The sequence below is a fragment of the Diplotaxodon limnothrissa genome, linkage group LG11 (genome assembly GCF_057381915.1).
Source record: "Diplotaxodon limnothrissa isolate DT_005_m linkage group LG11, D_limnothrissa_male_GT1.1, whole genome shotgun sequence".
In the NCBI taxonomy this organism is placed as follows: Eukaryota; Metazoa; Chordata; class Actinopteri; order Cichliformes; family Cichlidae; genus Diplotaxodon; species Diplotaxodon limnothrissa.
Window position 1 is genome coordinate 35,391,253 of NC_140606.1, and position 18,748 is coordinate 35,410,000.

Here is an 18,748-nt window from a genome sequence, read left to right on the forward strand (position 1 = left end):
TTTTACAGAATTAGACTGTTATAATCAGCAGAAAGAATGTTTACCCAGTGCTTAACTGATTCATATATAAAATAAATGATCATATAAGCAATCTGACATCCACTGACAATTTAAAACCACCGATTAACCTAACATTATGATTGTGGGAGGAAGCTGGAGCACCCAGAGGGGCTACAGGGATAATATGCAGGCCCCACTAAGGGCTCAATCCCAGACCCTCTTGCTATAAGGCAGCAATCCTAACCACTACACCACCACTTTGAGTTTTGTGTCACTGATTGGTGAAAGTCCTGATACTTTTCACCAGGTTTCATGCACTTCACTGTATGAGTGGCTTGGTGAAACTGGTGGGGAATTCAGGTGGTACTGAATGAAGTCTATAACTGACATTTTTGATCTTCCCCCAAAATAAAAAGACTCTTTGGCTCCCTTTCTCTGTCACTTTATGGACTCTTGTCTTACTCACTGCAAGATAAATTTCATTTTTTAAAATTATTTTGGTCCTTTTTTGATCCTGATTAGAGTCAAAAAGAATAATGAAGATTTAAGGCATTCCTTTGTTATGATTATAAAGTCACTGCTGTATGAGCATGCAGTGTCAGATTTACCCCTTATGTCAAGAAAGCCAAAACACGCAGTTTAAGTCTTTACAGTTAACTAACCAGTGGGGGATGTCATAATGTCTACATCTATCTAGTTCAGTCTAGATCTAGAACAGTTGTCCACTGGGAGGCACTACAGAACACCCCCCCCCCCCCTTTTTTTTTTTTTTAAATTTGTATTTTTTGTCTACTGTTATCTTAGGAAATCCAGATTGGGCCTGACAGCCTCTCATATGGACAAGATTTATATGGCCACTCTGTTGCACTTAGTCTGAAACCATAAATACTTTAAACACAGCCAGAGCGTCGTCAAATTTGGCACTGATCATCTTTTTTTCCTCCTTTAAAGTTTTCAGAATAATTTGGCAGTAACAGCAACTGAAATCTGTGGCAAAGTGAAAAAAAAGTACATGAACTTTATGAATCAACTGGCGATGTCTTACTATCGATACCTGCAGCCACGTTTTTCACATTATCAGATCAAGTTGCCATAGTGACTATGGCCCACTCATCTGCTGGGGTTCCTCTTCACAGCGTGAGCTATTTTTAGCGGTGACATTATAAAATGAAAACTGACAGGAACTAATGGTGTCACTGGGGAAAATACTACTGAGGAACAACAACTGGATTTTTGTAGATAACAAAAAGTAAAACTTTTTTTTTTCATCACAGTAAGCTGGCTAAATAATTTATATCAATAACTTATTTGATTTGAAGACTTTTTTAAAATATTTCAACTCTTTATGTAGGTAGTTCTGTGTTTTATCGTTTGCTTATCGAATATGATATTTTTAAATTTACTCTTATTCAAAATATTCAAATAGATACATAATTGGTTTAACTTCTCACAGCTCTCAGTGCAACCTGCTCCTTTCGATCTAAAAAGATTTGACACCACTGACATGCAGTGGATGACTGATTCAGCACAGCTGTATTAAATGTGGAAAATACCAAACGATTGAATTTTATCAGCTTATAAAGAAGAGCATTTGTGTCACAGTATTATTCTCTCTCACGTTAACAGTGATTCTCCCTGCAGACCTAAATCTGATGTTAATTAGCCAGAAAACTTGAGTTTTTTTCTTTGCTCTCTGAGCTCAAACTTAACCAGAGATTCTGCCTCACAGAAGTGTTTGCATCATTGAAACGTTATTAATTCAAACACTGCAAACACAGCGTTGGTAAATCAAGTGCTGCTGCTCTTAAAGACAGCTGTTTTTCAGTTTCCAAGAACTGAACATCCTCTCAGATTCAGTCATTCAAACATCCGTCCCTTAGTAATCTCCTCCACAGTGTGTGTTAGCGTTAGCTTCGTGCTTTACCGTGTTTCATCGTCAAAGTAGAACCAGCTGGAGCGCTAGTGGGAACAGTTTGCACCTGCAACACCATCGTTCCTTTAATGAAAAGCACACGAGTTCCAGAGGGAGAGTTCAGCGGTGTCTTTTTTTGCACGCAGACAAGGTTGACTGGGGATTTACGAGTGTGACGGACTCCCAGGACTAAATCATAATTTTGATGAGGGAGCCTGTGGCTCGCACAGCCTCGTGCCAACAACACGAGGTCTTCGAACACACCCTGTTCGTATGTAGCGATAGTTCCCCTCCGTTCTCATACATAAATTTTGAGTACTGTTTTTCTCTCCGTGAGCTCACAAAAATGTGTCCCTTGCGGACCCAGAGAACTCAAACAAGGGCCAACAATAAATCATTCATACTGCAAAGCTCCTATCAGAGGGTGGCAGTCGCTGTGGAGTTAAAGAAACTGGGCTGAGACACTCAGTGGTTTAAATTCCTGCTTTGCCTGGGAAAATACAATACTCAGCTGACATTGTGTGCAGTTTGAGAAGAACACACAACCACAGGGGAGGCCCCCAAATTTCAACTTCTGAGCGAACACAGTTCATATTTAATAGCACCAGGCTTTAGTGTAACAGATAACATGTAGACCTGGATAAATGAGAAGCAGGGAGGCTTTGATAAAGAGCATGCTTGCTCAGCAAATGTTCCCAGCATTAAGCAACGCTAAAGAATACCAACATCGATGAGCGTAGGATTAGAAAGTTAAATCCCTACAGGCCCTTTGAGGAGTTACAGGGAATACGGCGCATTTGTTGCGTTGTTAAGATTCAGTGTCTGCAGGTGGCTCATGTATTTTTATATTGGAGGGCATCGATTTTGGAAATCCAATAGATGGCCACGCTCCTCGGGCTCCTCTCTCATTACCACAGAATCCGCCTTGTTTGATATTCATGGTGGAATATTATGAGAAGATAAATCATTTAATCTTAGATTTTATTGAACGCTGTCCAGTGAGACACTCCCCTTCATTCTGTGGGAGTAGCTGAAGCAGTTTGACAGAATGACGGATTAGAAATTAGCCTGCGAGGGAATTTAGCAAAAACACAATCGAACAGCAGTTCCAGTTTGGTCATTTATATGCAAAAAAGACTTTCATTGTCCTGACGCTGCACTTTTCTTTAGCTTAATAAGATGCATATTACAAGGTAAATACATGCAGTTTTTGAGTACACACTTATTCTACTTCGTCTTCATACAGTTTTTTCAGTGACAGTCTTAATGCAACACTTTTTCAATAAAGCATATCTGGTATATCCATAGCTGATGATTCTGGACAATAATTTTCCATCGTTGGCTTTTCAGTATTAGCATATATGTTAGCTGATATGGAGCAATAAGGTTTTCATTTTTTTATTTAAAAATTGCATCTGGACTGAAATTGTATTCCCCTAAAATTTACAGCTTTACTCAAAAAAAAGACACATTTACATGTAGGGTTTATAAAACGACGTCGACAGAGAAAATGCGAAACTCAAGACTTTAAAATGTGCGTACATAAACCGAGAGTCATGTCACGGCGACTATAAAGTCTGTGCTTTTGCTTTTTTATTAGGGTCACTTAGTAGTAGTAGGAAGTGCTTTGAGGTGATCGTTGTTGTGAATCTGGTCTACATAAATAAAATTGACTTGAACTGAATAGTAACATAGTTTGTTGAAGAGTGTCTCTAACTGTTTATGATACTGTCAGCTCTGAAGCAAATGTGCTAAAGAAGCACCACAGCTGAGGACAGTGCAGAGTCAGTGGTATCTTCATGTAAGCTGCTTACTAGCTTGTAGACAGTTCACTGTTCTTTGAGAATGAAACCTTTCCTTATATACATATATGTGTCCGTTCAGTATTATATGTGATGAATGTGTATTTAAAGATTTTTGGTCTCGCTTTCAGCCCCAAAATACAGTGCAGTGTTAGTCAGGCTCCAAAACTGAAATGGCAGCTAGCCCTGCCCACATATTTTAACAGATGTTTCATATTTACATATCGGTACTGTGGTGGTACTGAATAAATATATCTCAGTGATAAATATTGAACATTATATGTTTGTAGTTTTCTTCACATTGGCTGTCTGAGATGCCATTGCTATTAAATCCAGAATTTTAATCATGATACAGGTGTGTTTGTGTCTAATGGTAAAAAAACAAAAACTGGTGAAAAAGATTTAAAAGAAGACAATTTTGGAATTTGTCTGGTCTTCTTAAAAAAAGGTCTGCAGTCAATCTAGTAGCCCTATATGACGTTTCAGTGATTTGAGCTAAAATCCATCAGCTGACAATCAATGATAAACACAATCACAATATATTTTTTGTAGTATACTAAACATGCAATTAAATTAAATCTGGCTACAGTGGAGGCTTCTGTGCAAAGAAATTATGATATTTGTAGACACGTAGTTAAAGGCAGTACAACAAAGCTTAAAGAAGAGGTGGAGCCATGCCATGAGTATTTCTTGAAAGTACGTTGGAGCATTTAATATTTTTCTACAAAAACTCAAACCTGTGAACAATCAAAATGCCAACATGTTAGCCCATCTAATTGTTTGACCCGTAAAGCTCAGTGCAGAAAGATTATAGGTTTAAAAAGTCATGTGCAGATGAAAGTAGGACCTGCATTGATTCAAGGACCAAGATTAAGTATTGATCCTGCAGAACCTGCACAGAAAATAAGGTTTTTGTTTTCTCATAATGTTGCCCAAAAATTAGAAAAAAAATAAATCGCACTTATATTGTTTACATGGAAATCGTTTTTAAAAGCTTTGATTTAAAAGACAGGGAAGCTTGTCGGCTTGTTGAGAAATACAAATAAAGCTCTAATAAAAACAAATTCAAACATAATTACTTTAAATAGCCACAAGAGACGAAATCTAGAACACTGTGATAATACTGAATGGGATGTAATGGCTGAAGGCTGTGGGAGGACTTGGCGCAGAAGTGGTTATGGTGTTACATTTTTATATTTCACCTCACCTGGACTCACGAGGGAGTGTGAGGCTGCCAAATGCCTGCTGAGAGCTTGCCCAGTTCAATATTTCATCCTGAAGGTGGCCAGTGGTTTGAGAGGGGTCAGTGGGGAAGAGCAATGGGAAAATGTGAAGGGAACATGCATACCTGCTGAATAACACCATGTCTGTCAGAGAGAACTGCAAAGAAAATGCAGGGAGGAAGAAAAAGAGTGCAGAAAAAAACGAGGTTCAGGGTTAGCGAAAAATGGAGAAAAAAGCTGAAGTAATGGAAGGTGGAGATATGTTCAAGCAAAAACAAAGAAAAAGCAACAATATGTCTTGGAGAGTGAAACCAAAGAGAGTGCAGTGCTCGGTCTTCAGTGTAAAACTCATCCACTCACAAAGAGCCTTTCTTTTCCATAATTGCACTGCTTAAATCCCATCAATACAGAACTTTGCTTTAAAAACTGTGATGAGTTCATTGGAAGAAGTGAACTTTTAGTTACTTGTACTTCTGTTAATCCATTTTAATCAATTTGACTTGCAGAACAAATGTGGAAAATTAGATTTTAGTCACTTTGTTGAGATTTTACCGTCTGAAGAGCCTCCACTCAAATGAAAAGCAGGTAAACAAATATAACCATCAAGTGGAAACAGACTTTCCCCAAAGGCTTTAAAGGGGGAAGCTTAAAGTTTTAACAAGGTCAAATAGATTTTTAGTAACCCGTTTAATCCCATCAGAATATGTACAAAGAGTATCAAGGCAGAACGTGGCTTTTATGAATATTATTCAAAGTGTGAATTTTCCTGCTCAGTGAAGCCCTCAACAATGAAATTGTTCTTCCCCCCCCCCTTTTATCTATCTACAGTTGGAGTCATTATATTCATTAAATGGAGCATGTGTACAGCAGAAACATGCGGGCAGAAACATTACAGCCACCCGGCCTTCCAGATAATTGGGAGGAACAAAGATAACTTTAATCTAAAGAATGAAAGCATGCAAAACTCTTTGCTTTTTTGTTATTAAATTATAAATAAGATCATTTTAATAGTGCTCTTTTTACTTCATTTAACAAGTCGGGGAAGTTAATGGAACATAGTGCAGTGGGCAAGTGACATCTTTAACAGAAACACTACGGTAACACTGGACAAAGTCAAACTGCCAAAGTCAGTCTCTGTAGGGAGCCATGTAAACTTATGCAAACAGTAGCTTATTAAACGAATGACCACCAGCCAGTAGGCACAGATCTATAGTAACACAGATGTTATTTGATGAAAGGCAAGTAAGGGATGACTTTAGTTTGGAATGGCTGATTATACTTAGACGCATGGAGGAGTTTGTGAATCAGGTGGGGTCAAATATCGTCCATTTTGTCCATGTGTCCATGTGTCCAAACCAAGTGTCTGTATTATTTGGGAGAAAACACAAGCCGGCTCTGGTCAGTACAAACAGTACTGCAGGTCTGCAGTGTGGCCTGGCTTGTGCGTACATTGGTGCAAAGTCCTTTACTTACCAGACACGTAAAATGCTGTGATTGCAGCCATTCCCCAACTCTGTGAATGGTACTCATGGCCATTGGTCAGTGGTTGTTGATCAATGGTCATGAGAATTTGCATATTAATGATGAAGGAACTGACCTGCCAGCCCATTGTTCCTTCAGTGGTGCTAATTTCGGTCATTATGCAAATGTACTGTTTATAAGATTGTGGACGAAGTTACTTGGATGAGTGACGAAACGTTTCTCCCACTGAAAACGTTACGTCCAGATGAACAGAATCAAACTTTGGGGATATACGTTTTTTTCCACCATGCTCAATTTTTCCGATGTATTGCACCTAAATAATGAGATCTGACCAATCAGATTACTGCATTTGGCAACAAGCCGGCCCATACCTCAAAACGCGCAATGGCACTAAACACGCATAGATGCTGCTCCGAGCAAATGATTTCTCTGCCTGGATTAAACCATGAAATTCTCCCTGCTGCTGTTTTCCTTTGAGAATAGGATGAACCCAGATTCTCAATTTCTTAAATTTTCTTGTTTAGAAACATGAGGAGCAGCTGATCATGGCTTAATCTTCAACTTTTTCAGTTTGTTTTTGAGGACAATTTTTTCCTCAAAAAAGAAACATGTTTGGTGTGTAATGGTCTAAAGTCTCATTGTCTATTGCTCTGTTTTGGAGTGAGAAGCTACTGGACTATTTTGTCAGTTAGCTTGCTTAGGTTGGTGGAGTTTCTTCTGCAGGTTTGGCCGTCTGTTACCCATTAGCTGTGTGAGCAACGTTTTCTGCTCCTTCTCAGCAATTGCTATATTTATACATTTTATGTTTTCAAAACATATAGTAAAAGGTTATCGTGTCTCTTTAGTGTTCCATTTTAATAATAAAAAATAATAAAATAAAAAAAAATATATTTTTGTCTCCAGTCACTCACATTTAATTGCTTATTCATTTTCTGTGCAAAGCATGTCCTTTCTTCACCACATTTCTATTTACCATATGCATACCTAATGATAATGGGCATGCCCGTGCATGAGAAATGACTGGAAGATAAAGAAAAGTTATACCACTTAATTTGTCTATTTACACATTCTAATTAATTTACCAAACAAGATTATTTTTAGGTGCTTAACCTTTGTTTTGTTTTGATTTGATTTTTTTTTTTTTATGAGTGCCTGGAGTGGAGTCCTTTCTGTGTCGCAGCAACTTACAGTGTTGTCTGATGATGAAGTAACGGACTGGGTCAGGTGCTGGATGTAATTGGGAGACACATAGAGAAAAGAATTAGGTTTGACAGGTCATTCATTCCACTTTAGTGAATAGTAAGCAAGTTGAATGATGGTGAACAGAGCATTTAGACCTCATTAACCAGTCATTCTCTCTCCCTCTCTGTATCATGTTTAAACACCATGTTAAACATATAAACATATTTAAAATACAGCACACTGTGTGCATAGAGCTCCTGTCCTCTGTTATGTATGCACTGTGTATGTGGGATTGGGCAGTTATGTGCTATCTTGCTGCTTAAAGAATATGCATATAAATTACTTTAAAGAATCCACATCTACAACTGCTACAAATATAGTGAAAATAGCAATAACATCAAACTATAGCTATTAAGATTTAACAATCCTCATGTGTTAATACATGATGTGTGTTCTTTTTAAAAAAAAAACAAATAAAGCATTAACCACAAAAACTTGGGACAGTGCAGATTCAGATCCAGTCCTGTCTGTTGAGCTCCAGTTTCTAGGACAGTGGTGTTTTCCAAGCCATAATCAGGTATTTTAATATTACGCACTAAATCCAAAATCTTCACGTATGGAGTATTGAGCCTGTAATGTCAGAAGAGTCGATTCTTTTTCTGTCCAGAGTCGGTGGATTTGAAAACCAGGAATGCTGCTTCCAGTTCTGTGCACAGAGAGCAGATTTCCACCTATAAGAACCTCTAAGCCGCAATCTGTAATTTGTTTACTCACATAAATTATGTATATACATCCACATGCATAATGAAAAGGTCTGAGTTATACTGCATAGTAAACCAGCATTTTGTTTTTTGCTTACAAGATGATAAAGCAAAATAGAGACGTGCTCTACTGGTGTAAATCAGCCAGAACTGCAACACATCTGAAATAAAGCTTACAAACATACGTTTGTGTTAACAAAGTATCAGTTTCACAGAAAAAATGTGGAAAGAAAAAAACTTTTTGTTTATATGTGCTCTGTGTGTGTTTGTTATTTGTAATGGGGTATTGTATTATACCCAAACTAATGATAATCATGCAAATTAAAATAAAAGAAATGATCACATTATGTTCACATAATGTTATGGTAAACAATCAGGTGCAGCTGGGAGCCGCGGTCCTGTTTATAACGGCTCTCTTCCCTTTCAGTAACTTCTTTACTGCAGCCTCAGCTTATCTGCACACTTTATGGCTGACTAAAGTAAAGTGACTACCACTCACAGCCTTCAGTTTTCTGTGGTTGTGAGTACTCCTCTCTCACACACACCCATGAATACAATTGTGCACACACACACACACACACACACACACACACACACACACACACACACACACACACACACACACACACACACACACAATGGGAAAGACTCACCTCCAGCAACAAATCTACTAAACTGAGTCACACAGGTGCAGTTAGGCTGTGAGGCACTGTGGACTTCTTAATGTAATTACCAGTTTGTTCTCTGCCCTTGCTGAGGCTTCTCATCATTGAGCTACAGCGAGCTGCTCTCTTAAAGAGCGCCTCTGTGCACTACACCTGGAGACACTGGCCTTATATTTTGGCTGTTCGATGTATTGATGCATGCTCAATCGTCCAGGTAAGAAAATCCCAAAAAGTTGATTCTGTTCATCTGGACGTAGCATTTTGAAAACCCTCAGTCCAGATGAACAAAATAAGCTTCTTGGAATTTAGCTGCGGTTTATGGAGTTAGAATACAGCTTTTAGCATTTTTGCTCATCTTTTTCCTTCATTTGTTTCATATGTTTCGATATACTTTTATTTTATTATTTCTATTGTTCATATGTGATTTCTTTAAGGTCATTATGTTTTGTATTTCTCTCATTCCTCTGCACTTCCTATTAGCAGTCTATCTATTCCACATATTTCTGTATTTTATACAGCTGGTACTTGTACTCCAGGTAATTTTTAGTTACTCTAACAGTGGAGATCAGGATTAGCGGTGACATAGAGTTAGTTATCCACTCACTAAGTTAAACCAGGGTTTCCCCTCTGCATTCACACTAATGCGATGTTGTTGGGAGCACCTGATCAGTCACAGTTATTGAGAAGTGTACTGGCAACAAAGTGGGTAATTGTGCAGAGGAAGATGAAACTATATTATGGAGAAAAATCAAGAGATTAAAAACAAAATTGGAACAGAGACTGAAGCAACACAGTCGCTGCAGACAAAGCAGAGGACAGTGAGCGCACGTGAGAGGAAAAGCACTGTAGAGTAATATAAAATTTAAAGTGTGCATTTTAAATGATTGGTCACTTCAGAGCTGTAATGTGCAGCAAAGACCTCAGAAACAAGTAGGAGCATTCAGAGCTAAAAAAAAAAAAAAAAAAGAAAAGAAAAAAATAAACTAAAATCTTAATTTTATTGCTCTGTGCAGCTACTCACCAGATTAATGATTTTCTGCAGCATTAAACTTCTGTTTTATTTGCAACAGTGTTGCATTTTACTGTTAAATTTCTATGTTCTTTAAATATTTTTAATCATTTTATCAACATCATCAACATCTGAATCGGTGGCACTCATAGGGATCATTTTGTATGCAAGTCACATGACCTGCAAAACATCCCTTTTATATAAGTGAACACAGACAGACAGGGCTACATGCAAATGGAGGACTGACTGAATATCAAGACACAGGTGGGAGCAATGAACCACATGTAAAAACAATGCCAATTCTCAACTGTCTTGACATAATAAAGATGAAAACATACAAATGCAAAACACTCATTTATCTCAATTGTGAGGATTCTAATCCAACATAAAGGTACATATACAAATGCTGTTGCTCACAGAGAACAGTGACAAAAACATTACATTAAATATAAGAATCTCCCTGCTGGGCCAGTAAGTTATTGGTATTGACTTACCAGCCTCCTGCAGTTACATTGCAGCCATTTTATGGTGTAGATCAGTAAAAATGTGACATACTGCTGCTTCAAAGTGATTATAATCTCCCTGAAAACAACTCAGAGGGACAAATTAATCCGAAATGTCAAATAATTGATTATGTGATGCTCTGTGTGTGTATTTCAAATCCAGCCTATTTGACTGGCACTAACTGCTGTCACACACAAACCCATATCGGCGAGTAATGGGATTTGAATCCTTGCAAAGCCAGAAAAGACAGCACTCAGTGTGTGTTTCTGACCCTTTTACCAGCCGTCCGCTGTAAACGTCAGCTAGTGTCGACCGCCATCTCAGCTCATCACTGTCATGTCCTGTCACATTATCCGGCAGCGCTGAGTGGGGGTAGCGTCAGCGTCGGATGCTGTGCTGAACTTTGAGATGGACAGGCCTTCTGTGGGCTGTCAGATAGCATCCAGCAAATGACCTGCTTATTCTCCCTCGCTGTCGACACTCTGCCGACGTCTCCCCTGACACAAAGACATCAGTAGAAATCAAACACAGTCCGAGGCAGAGGTGTGGACTCGAGTCACATGACTTGGACTCGAGTCAGACTCGAGTCATTAATTTTATGACTTTAGACTTGACTTGAAAAAATGTTCTAAGACTTGTGACTTGACTTGGACTTTTACACCAATGACTTGGGACTTGAATTGGACTTGAACCGGTTTACTTGAAAAGACTTGATATTTTACCCCAAATATAAAATTTAACATGCATATTATATAGAGATTGAAAATGTGACGTCATTCACGGGTAGAACCGCAAAGGATTCTGGGAACTCGTGGCAAGCGGTAGTAGCGCACGCAGGCTTTCAATTAAAATCAGTTATACAGCGATAAAAAGAAACACAAAAATGTCAAGAAGCCGTTTTATTATTAACTGCAATAGCCGGTCGCATGACAGCCACGGGAAGCCGACGGGTAAAGAGATCGGTTGTTATCGGATTACGTCGTTGAAGAGAAATTGTTCGAGCCATGTTTCCGAAGTAACAAAGAGGCGACGGGTGGCCTGGATTGCAGTCATTCAAAGACCAAATATAACGTCCCAGAACCCTCCAGCTCACAGGTTAGTCTGCTCCAAGCATTTACACGAAGGTCAGTGTTTTTTAATAGTTAATACGTCATTTTCATAACATAATTGGTGATATAGGTTACAAGCAAGTCTGGCGCTGAACAGAAATTGTCGCGCTATGCTCCTTTATTTATTGTGCATAAATAGTGAATTGTCCTGACACAATATTGCGTTTCGCTTCTGTTATTATGGTACATTGACAAAAACATATGCTTTTATTCACAGGATAAAACAGGTTTTTTGTATCACTAATTGCCCAGTGCGATTACAGCATACAATATTATTGTCACTGCTACATTTCTGTGATGCTACCAGAAATTATTTCCACTACTAATTAATTACCGTTGAGCTCAAAGGTCCTATTAATAAACGGTTAAGGAATGTGTATTTATGACGACGATTTGTGAGACTGGTAAACTTATGATACGTACGATGGTCTTTCGTTCTACACTGTGCATTTCAAGGTCCTGTACCCATCCGTCGGTAAACTGTACCTGGGCTTGTTGCAGTGACCTGAAGTTACTAAACTTCATGAGTGTATGCACTCACTCCAAGAACCGTATGATTATAAATATGCATATAAATATGCTACGATGAGATAGCTGACTTCATCTAACTAGCAAATGTTTTCCAGGCTACGTTGGTGATACAGGTTTTTTTAATGTGTATGATATTTTTGTCATGCGATTTTAAAGCCGGTCCTACAACCGCATCCAAGAATAACATGCAGCTTATCTCAGAACTGTCGGTGAAAATTATTCTTGGAGCTAGGTTTAATTGAGCTGCATTTTAAAGAGGTGCAATTTCACAATTTGTGTATATTTTCTAAGTTCACTATTTTGTCATGTGTTGAGAAAAACACAGATTTAAAAATTACATGGTCTAATATTTACATTTAGCATATAACTGCAACATTATTTTTTCGTTGTTTTTTTTAAAGACTCGAAAGGACTTGAAATTCAAAGTTTCAGACTTGTGACTTGACTCGGACTTTTACACCAGTGACTTGAGACTCGACTCTGACTTGCCTGACATTACTTGAGACTTGACTTGAGACTTGAGGATAAAGACTTGAGACTTACTTGAGACTTGCAAAACAATGACTTGGTCCCACCTCTGGTCCGAGGAATGAAAGGAGACACCAACAGACAGAACGCCGGGGGGAAGAAAAATACATTTACTTTTTTTTGTAAACAGGAGAAAGAAACAGAAAAGGCTTTTCTTAAACTTAAATATAGACATGTTTAATCTCACATTAGGCTTGCAATCTTAAACCTGCAACATTCACCTAAATTTGCGTTATCAACCCTGTTAGGGATGTTTACGTGACTGCAAGACCTATTCAAAAAGCACCGCAAACATTTCTTTTTCTCTAATTGCAGATTGGTTGTGCTCGCCATCTGCTCACTGATCGGCTGTGGTGGCTTTACGGTTACCTCAGCCCGGGGCGAGAGGCTGTTTCGAGGCAGACAGCTCATCAGGATGATTGACAGGTTTTGGTGCTGGAACTCGACCAGCTGAGGAAAAACTGCATGTTAGAGCTTTAGGAAGTGATTTGAAAGATGACACTGAATTTGCTGCAGCTGGAGATGGTGCACTGCACACTGCTGCAGGCTTCAGAATGGGAGTCTGCCTGTGATATGCCTTTGGTGTGTGGGTGTTTGTGCTTTGCAAGTGGATTATATGTGGGTCGTGGTACATTTGCTCCGGCAACATTTCAGTCTCTGGCAGGCGTGGTCCATGTGGAGTGTGAGGGTGGCTCCGTGGGTGGTTGAAGGGAGCAAAGGAATAACATAGCTCTGGCATTGCAGCTGCTCTCTGCAGACGAGCCCCGTACACATCGGCGTGGGGAGGAATTAAATGATACATGACAGGGGGATTTCTTAAAAAGATACGTGCGCAGTGGCGGGGGGGTTTTCGATGGAGAATTGTTGATAAATTAACAGCCCAGCCAAGAACAGCACAGAAGAATAAATTCAGATAGAGAGTCCTGAGTCTTCTTTTCACCACGTTATGCCCGATGATTAATGATATTTCCACGAATAGCTACAAAAATCTTCACTGATTATGCTACTTTTTGTGGCCTCGTCACTGCGGATTCATTTCACAGCATCTGCGGCAGAATGAAAGAGGAATAACATGTTTCTCGCCCAGTGCGTGTTTCTAGTAAGAGGTCACCCATTCTCTTATGGCCCAGATGTTTTTAACTGGCGTTAGCTTTCCACAGCACAGGCTCCACTTTCCCAGCAGGCTGCAGCGAGTGTGGTTCTCTGCTGTAGAGTTTCCTGAGCCAGAGAGCCTCGCCAGATCCGTGTGTCATCCTCTTCTCTCTTTCCAAATAACTTGGGCAAGATTTACAGTACAAAGGTAGACAGTTGCATAACTCTGTCTTTCTGTCCAATTCAGCAACAAAGTGTGTCAGGGCAAAGGCTGAGGAGAGTCCCTTCTCTGTTAATGCAGTGCAGAGACAGTGTTTTAATGTTTCCAGGCTGATCTTCGCCAGGCTTCACATTTCACTGCGTAATACCGAGTGCGTTTCGGTTAAAAAAGCGGCCATTATTTTCTTTTACCTGCTTGACATTGCCTACACGACTAATGCACTTCAGCAAACATGCTTGAAACGTTGACATTTTCTTCCCAGTCAAGACTGTTTGCAAACACTGCACTGTAGATGTTAATGTTAATTCTACTTACAACAGTAGTTGAGTCAGACCCTCTCTTATAAATCAATAAATATTGATATTATTGCAATAATGGAAGCAAATTCATTAAAATTTGGTTTTTAATACGATGTTCACTTGTGACCATTTGCACCTGTGTTTTTGTGTGTTTCCTTTATTAGTCTATGACAGCGTTCGTCTGTCTGTCCCATGTTAACAATATACTTGTTATATGCTGATATATTGATCCCCATACTGGTTTGCAGAATCACAGGTTCAAGGATGCCTCATGATGGAATACCTTTTTATAGAAAAATATAAGTTACACAGACTTGTCCTAGCTACAAACTCCGTTGTGGACGTCAGACAGACATTATGTAAATGATCCCATTTTCATTTAGGAACTAGTTTTAGACTCGACGTCTAGAAAAAATGCTCAGAAATCCTTACAAAACTGTTGTAATAACGTCATGGCAACTATCCATCCATCCATCCATCCATCCATCTTCCTCCGCTTATCTGGGGTCAGGTCACGGGGGCAGCAGCCTAAGCATAAAAGCCCAGACCTCCCTCTAACCGGCCACCTGCTGCTGTAGCTCATCTGTTTCGAGGTTCAAGTTGTTTGGATTTCATACCTTGGTTGTAATGAGTCATTATGTGACTTACTGTTAGCTTCCAGTCAGCTTGAAGCTGTCAGGCTATTCTCTGACCTCTGACATCAACAAGGCATTTTCACCAAGAGACCTGACATAGGATATTTTCTCTTTTTCAGTTTTTCTACAGATTGTTGCGCAGGAAAATCCCAGTAGATCTGCTTTTTTGGAAATAGTTAGGCCAGCCAGTCTGGCGTCGGCAACCATTCCATCCATCCATGTTCAAGTTACTTGACTCCCCTTTCTTCCAGTTCAAACCATGTGGCTGATCAGCCACACTGTGCTTCATTGTGCTTCAATACATACAGCTGAATAGATGTATGTATGGAAGTGGCCAGTGTAGACTGGGCTGTGTAGCTGCAGGATGTTAAAGAGTTTCTTTATTGATATCAGAAATGTTAGAACTGCCTTTGTGTTTCTAACATTTAATTTTCTTTTTATTTTCTGTCAGTACACTCTTCATTAAAGCTGATAACATATTCCAGTTTCCCATCTGTTGAGTAGGCGTGTTAGGTCGTTCTACCTGCTGAGAATACTGGTGGAGATGGAAAAGCTTTTATTAGTCTGCCCTCTTCTCTGCTTCTGTCACGGAATAATCAGAAGTCGTGAAACTCAGAATAGCTGCACACTTCAATGTAAATGTAAGTATTTTTCCACACAAGAAAAGCAACTTTGCCTAGGTATCTCGCACCTTAGACTGTTTGCATTTTGTTTTCCAGCCAGTCTGGAAGCACTTTTAAACAACCAAACACACTAAAAGTGTCACATTCATCTTTAGGCAACAGTAAATGTTTCAGACCCTTTAGGGACGCTCTGTAAATACACACAAGCCTGAAACAGGGAAAGTGTGGGAACTTTTAAAGTCCATTATTGACTTTCCTTTTGGCTCTATCCTAACTGTTCCCCTGTGTTTACCACCTTGTCCCTAATTTTGATTCCCTGATATTTAATAGTGTACAGTTAGAGTGCCCCTGGTTTGAAATTAAGTAAATAAGGGCAGTGTAAGTTAATCAAAAAATCACATTAACCCAAAACAGGATGTTCAAAGACAATAACGGTAAACTGCAGAGTCTGATCATGGTAATAATGAAACACAGTTGCACCCCTCACTGATGATTGCTACAGTGGATTGAGGATTATTTTGTGATACTGCTGATTGTCAGTGAACAATAGTGAGTAATTTGTCAGAGACACCCTCATTTCTGTGACAGCTCAACTGGTACAATTCTTCTTGTATTATTATTGCAGGACTTTGATTGCCAAAGCGACAATAATAAGCGATTTCAACTCTATTTGAGACAAACATTTCATGAAAATACAAACAACACAAACTATATTTACAAAGGCAGGGCAGACCAAGTAAAAGCAAGCATGTGTTATTACACGTACTCTGCAATCAAAATGGATTTTGATGTAAGACCTGGGTCTGCAGTTTTCTTTTAATTTACTACCTAAACTTTAGATGGTTGTGTTTAAACCTTTCTTTTATCTTGCGGTCATCTGGTCATCTGTGCTTTATACTACTAAGTTAAAAACCCTGCTGTAATACAGAGAAACCTCCAATGAGCACATGACCCGCACATGACTCCCTATGAGCAAGCACTTGGCAACAGTGGCAAGGAAAAACTCCCTGTTAACAGGAAGAACCGTCTGGGAGAACCAGGCTGAGCGGTTGGGGGTAAGGGGGAGGGAGACGCAGCAAAAGACACACTGAACAAGAGAACCAGTAATTACCCCATCTAATACTGATGTTCTCTAGAATACACGCTCGTTACAGTGTAACACGTCATCAGGGCATTTGAGTCAAACATATTATTAACTTCATAATAGAATTAAAATCTAGTCATGACTAGAATAGTTGTTAAATCTTATGGAAAAATAGAGATTTTTGCCTTGAATGCTCAGCCTGCTCAGCATCTAAACAAATTTGACAGTCTGTAGGCTAAATATTTTAAAGCTATGCAAGTAGATACAGTTACAGTAATGTGACTGCTTTGAATATTGCTTCTGTTTGCCATACAGTGGGTAATAAGCGGTACTTTTCAGTATTACAATGATCTCCACCAAGATGGCAATTGTGAAGCACTTCTTGCATTAGGCTTCATGATAGTCCTGACATTTCTATGTCCGTAGTCTTGGTCTCCCCAATACTTACAGATTTGTCCTGCATACAGACAGGACAAATCTGTAAGACGTGTAAGTTAGAGCCAAAGGAAAATCCACTGCAGTTTTCATATTCTTATTCTTAACTTTTGGTGACTGAGTTTGCTTTTCCTCTAGGATAATGCAAATATTTGCATTTCAAATGAACAAAAACAGCATTTCTGATAAGATTTCTGTCAAATAAGGAAACACAGATTCATTCTCTTCGCTGTTGACAGCCCAGTCGTGCTTGCTGTTGTGCATTTGCAGTCACTCACTGCAGTTCTTTTCTCTTCCAGGAAAAACTTTAGATCATGACCTCACAGTTTACTTAAAGGGCATATCTTTTAACACACAATTCTAGGGTATAAACTTGTTTTTTCGTTTCTCTGTTGTGGTTTTGGTGACTTTATAAAACTATACTAAAAGCACCAAACTCCCATTACAATAGTCTTTCATTAAAGCAGCACATCTGATTCTGCTCTGAGCCTGTTGCCTCTGGCTAAGCTTCAACAAATCGTGCTTCCCAGACATTGTCTTGGGTTTTAATCAATAGGAAATAATTCAAGTGAACTACGTTAGAAATCAGAAGTGTAATTCACTGCTCCAAAGTGCTTTACTCTGCTCCAGAATATTTGCTTCACCATTAGGTCAGTGTGAACCTGCTCATCATGTGTCTAGGTTCCTGGAGGGATCTCTATCATCAGAGCAGGATTTCTGTCAGGATGATGTCTGAACTCCTCCTCCGCTCTTTTGTTCAGCAGTTTTCTTCTCCCACTTTTCCTGTGTCTTCCCTGGAATTTTCCATTGCCTGTCTTACGTCAGCTATACTCAAGTTGCCCTCAGAGAGTTTACCTCCTCTTGAGAACAGCTGACCTTGCGGCTACTCTGCCCACCCACTAGGCATTCGTTGAGTCCCAGCAGAGACACAGTTTTTAGCCGGTCTTTTCCAGATTGTTGCTGCCAAGCTGCTGTAACGTTCCAGTCATTGCTGTCACCTGCACACAATTACTGCCCTTCCTGTTTTAGTCCTTTTCAAGTTGTTTGTCTGACTCCTGCTGCCTGCCCATGGCTGACGTGGGTGAAGATCAAAATGTCAGTAATCATTGTCAGTATAGACCAATAAGAGGTAAAACTTTTTAAAGATGACCAAAGATTTGAATTTTTTAAAAAAGACAACTGCCTGGTTCCACTTTGTGGCACCACTGTTCGTCTTTTTCTTTTTTTTCTAATCACAATAAAAAATGCATCAAGCTTCTTTTTCTACCTCTGCACACAAATACTTTTAAAGTAATGCTTCAGTTCAGCTGAACAGCTTCCACAGAAAGTGACAGTATAACATCACTGTGCCCACCTTCTGCAGCACAATTGTCGAGGTGTGTTAGTTAATCCTCCCACGCGGAGCCGGCACCTTTCCACTTTCCCCAGCCAAGTGGTGCCCATTCAGACTTTTTCATGAGAGAGGCAGATGTGTTTGTTCATTCCCCAAAGCTCTGTCAGCACACAGAGGGAGGCACACACACACCAAACAGACAAGCAACACGAAGCTGTGCAAGTTCTAAAGTGCAGTCGGTGTGCAGCTGAAGAGCATTTGCTCATATTTGTGGGGTTTGGGCACTGGTATTCTGTCTTCTGTCAAATGAACAAAGAAT

The 18,748-nt window shown here is 39.4% G+C and overlaps 1 protein-coding gene across 1 annotated transcript in view; it reads left to right on the plus strand.

Annotated features, from left to right (window-relative positions):
* The window catches only part of znf385d (zinc finger protein 385D), a 95,534-nt gene that overhangs the window by 24,042 nt on the left and 52,744 nt on the right, over positions 1 to 18,748 (plus strand). The gene's annotated exons all lie outside the window — the stretch shown is intronic.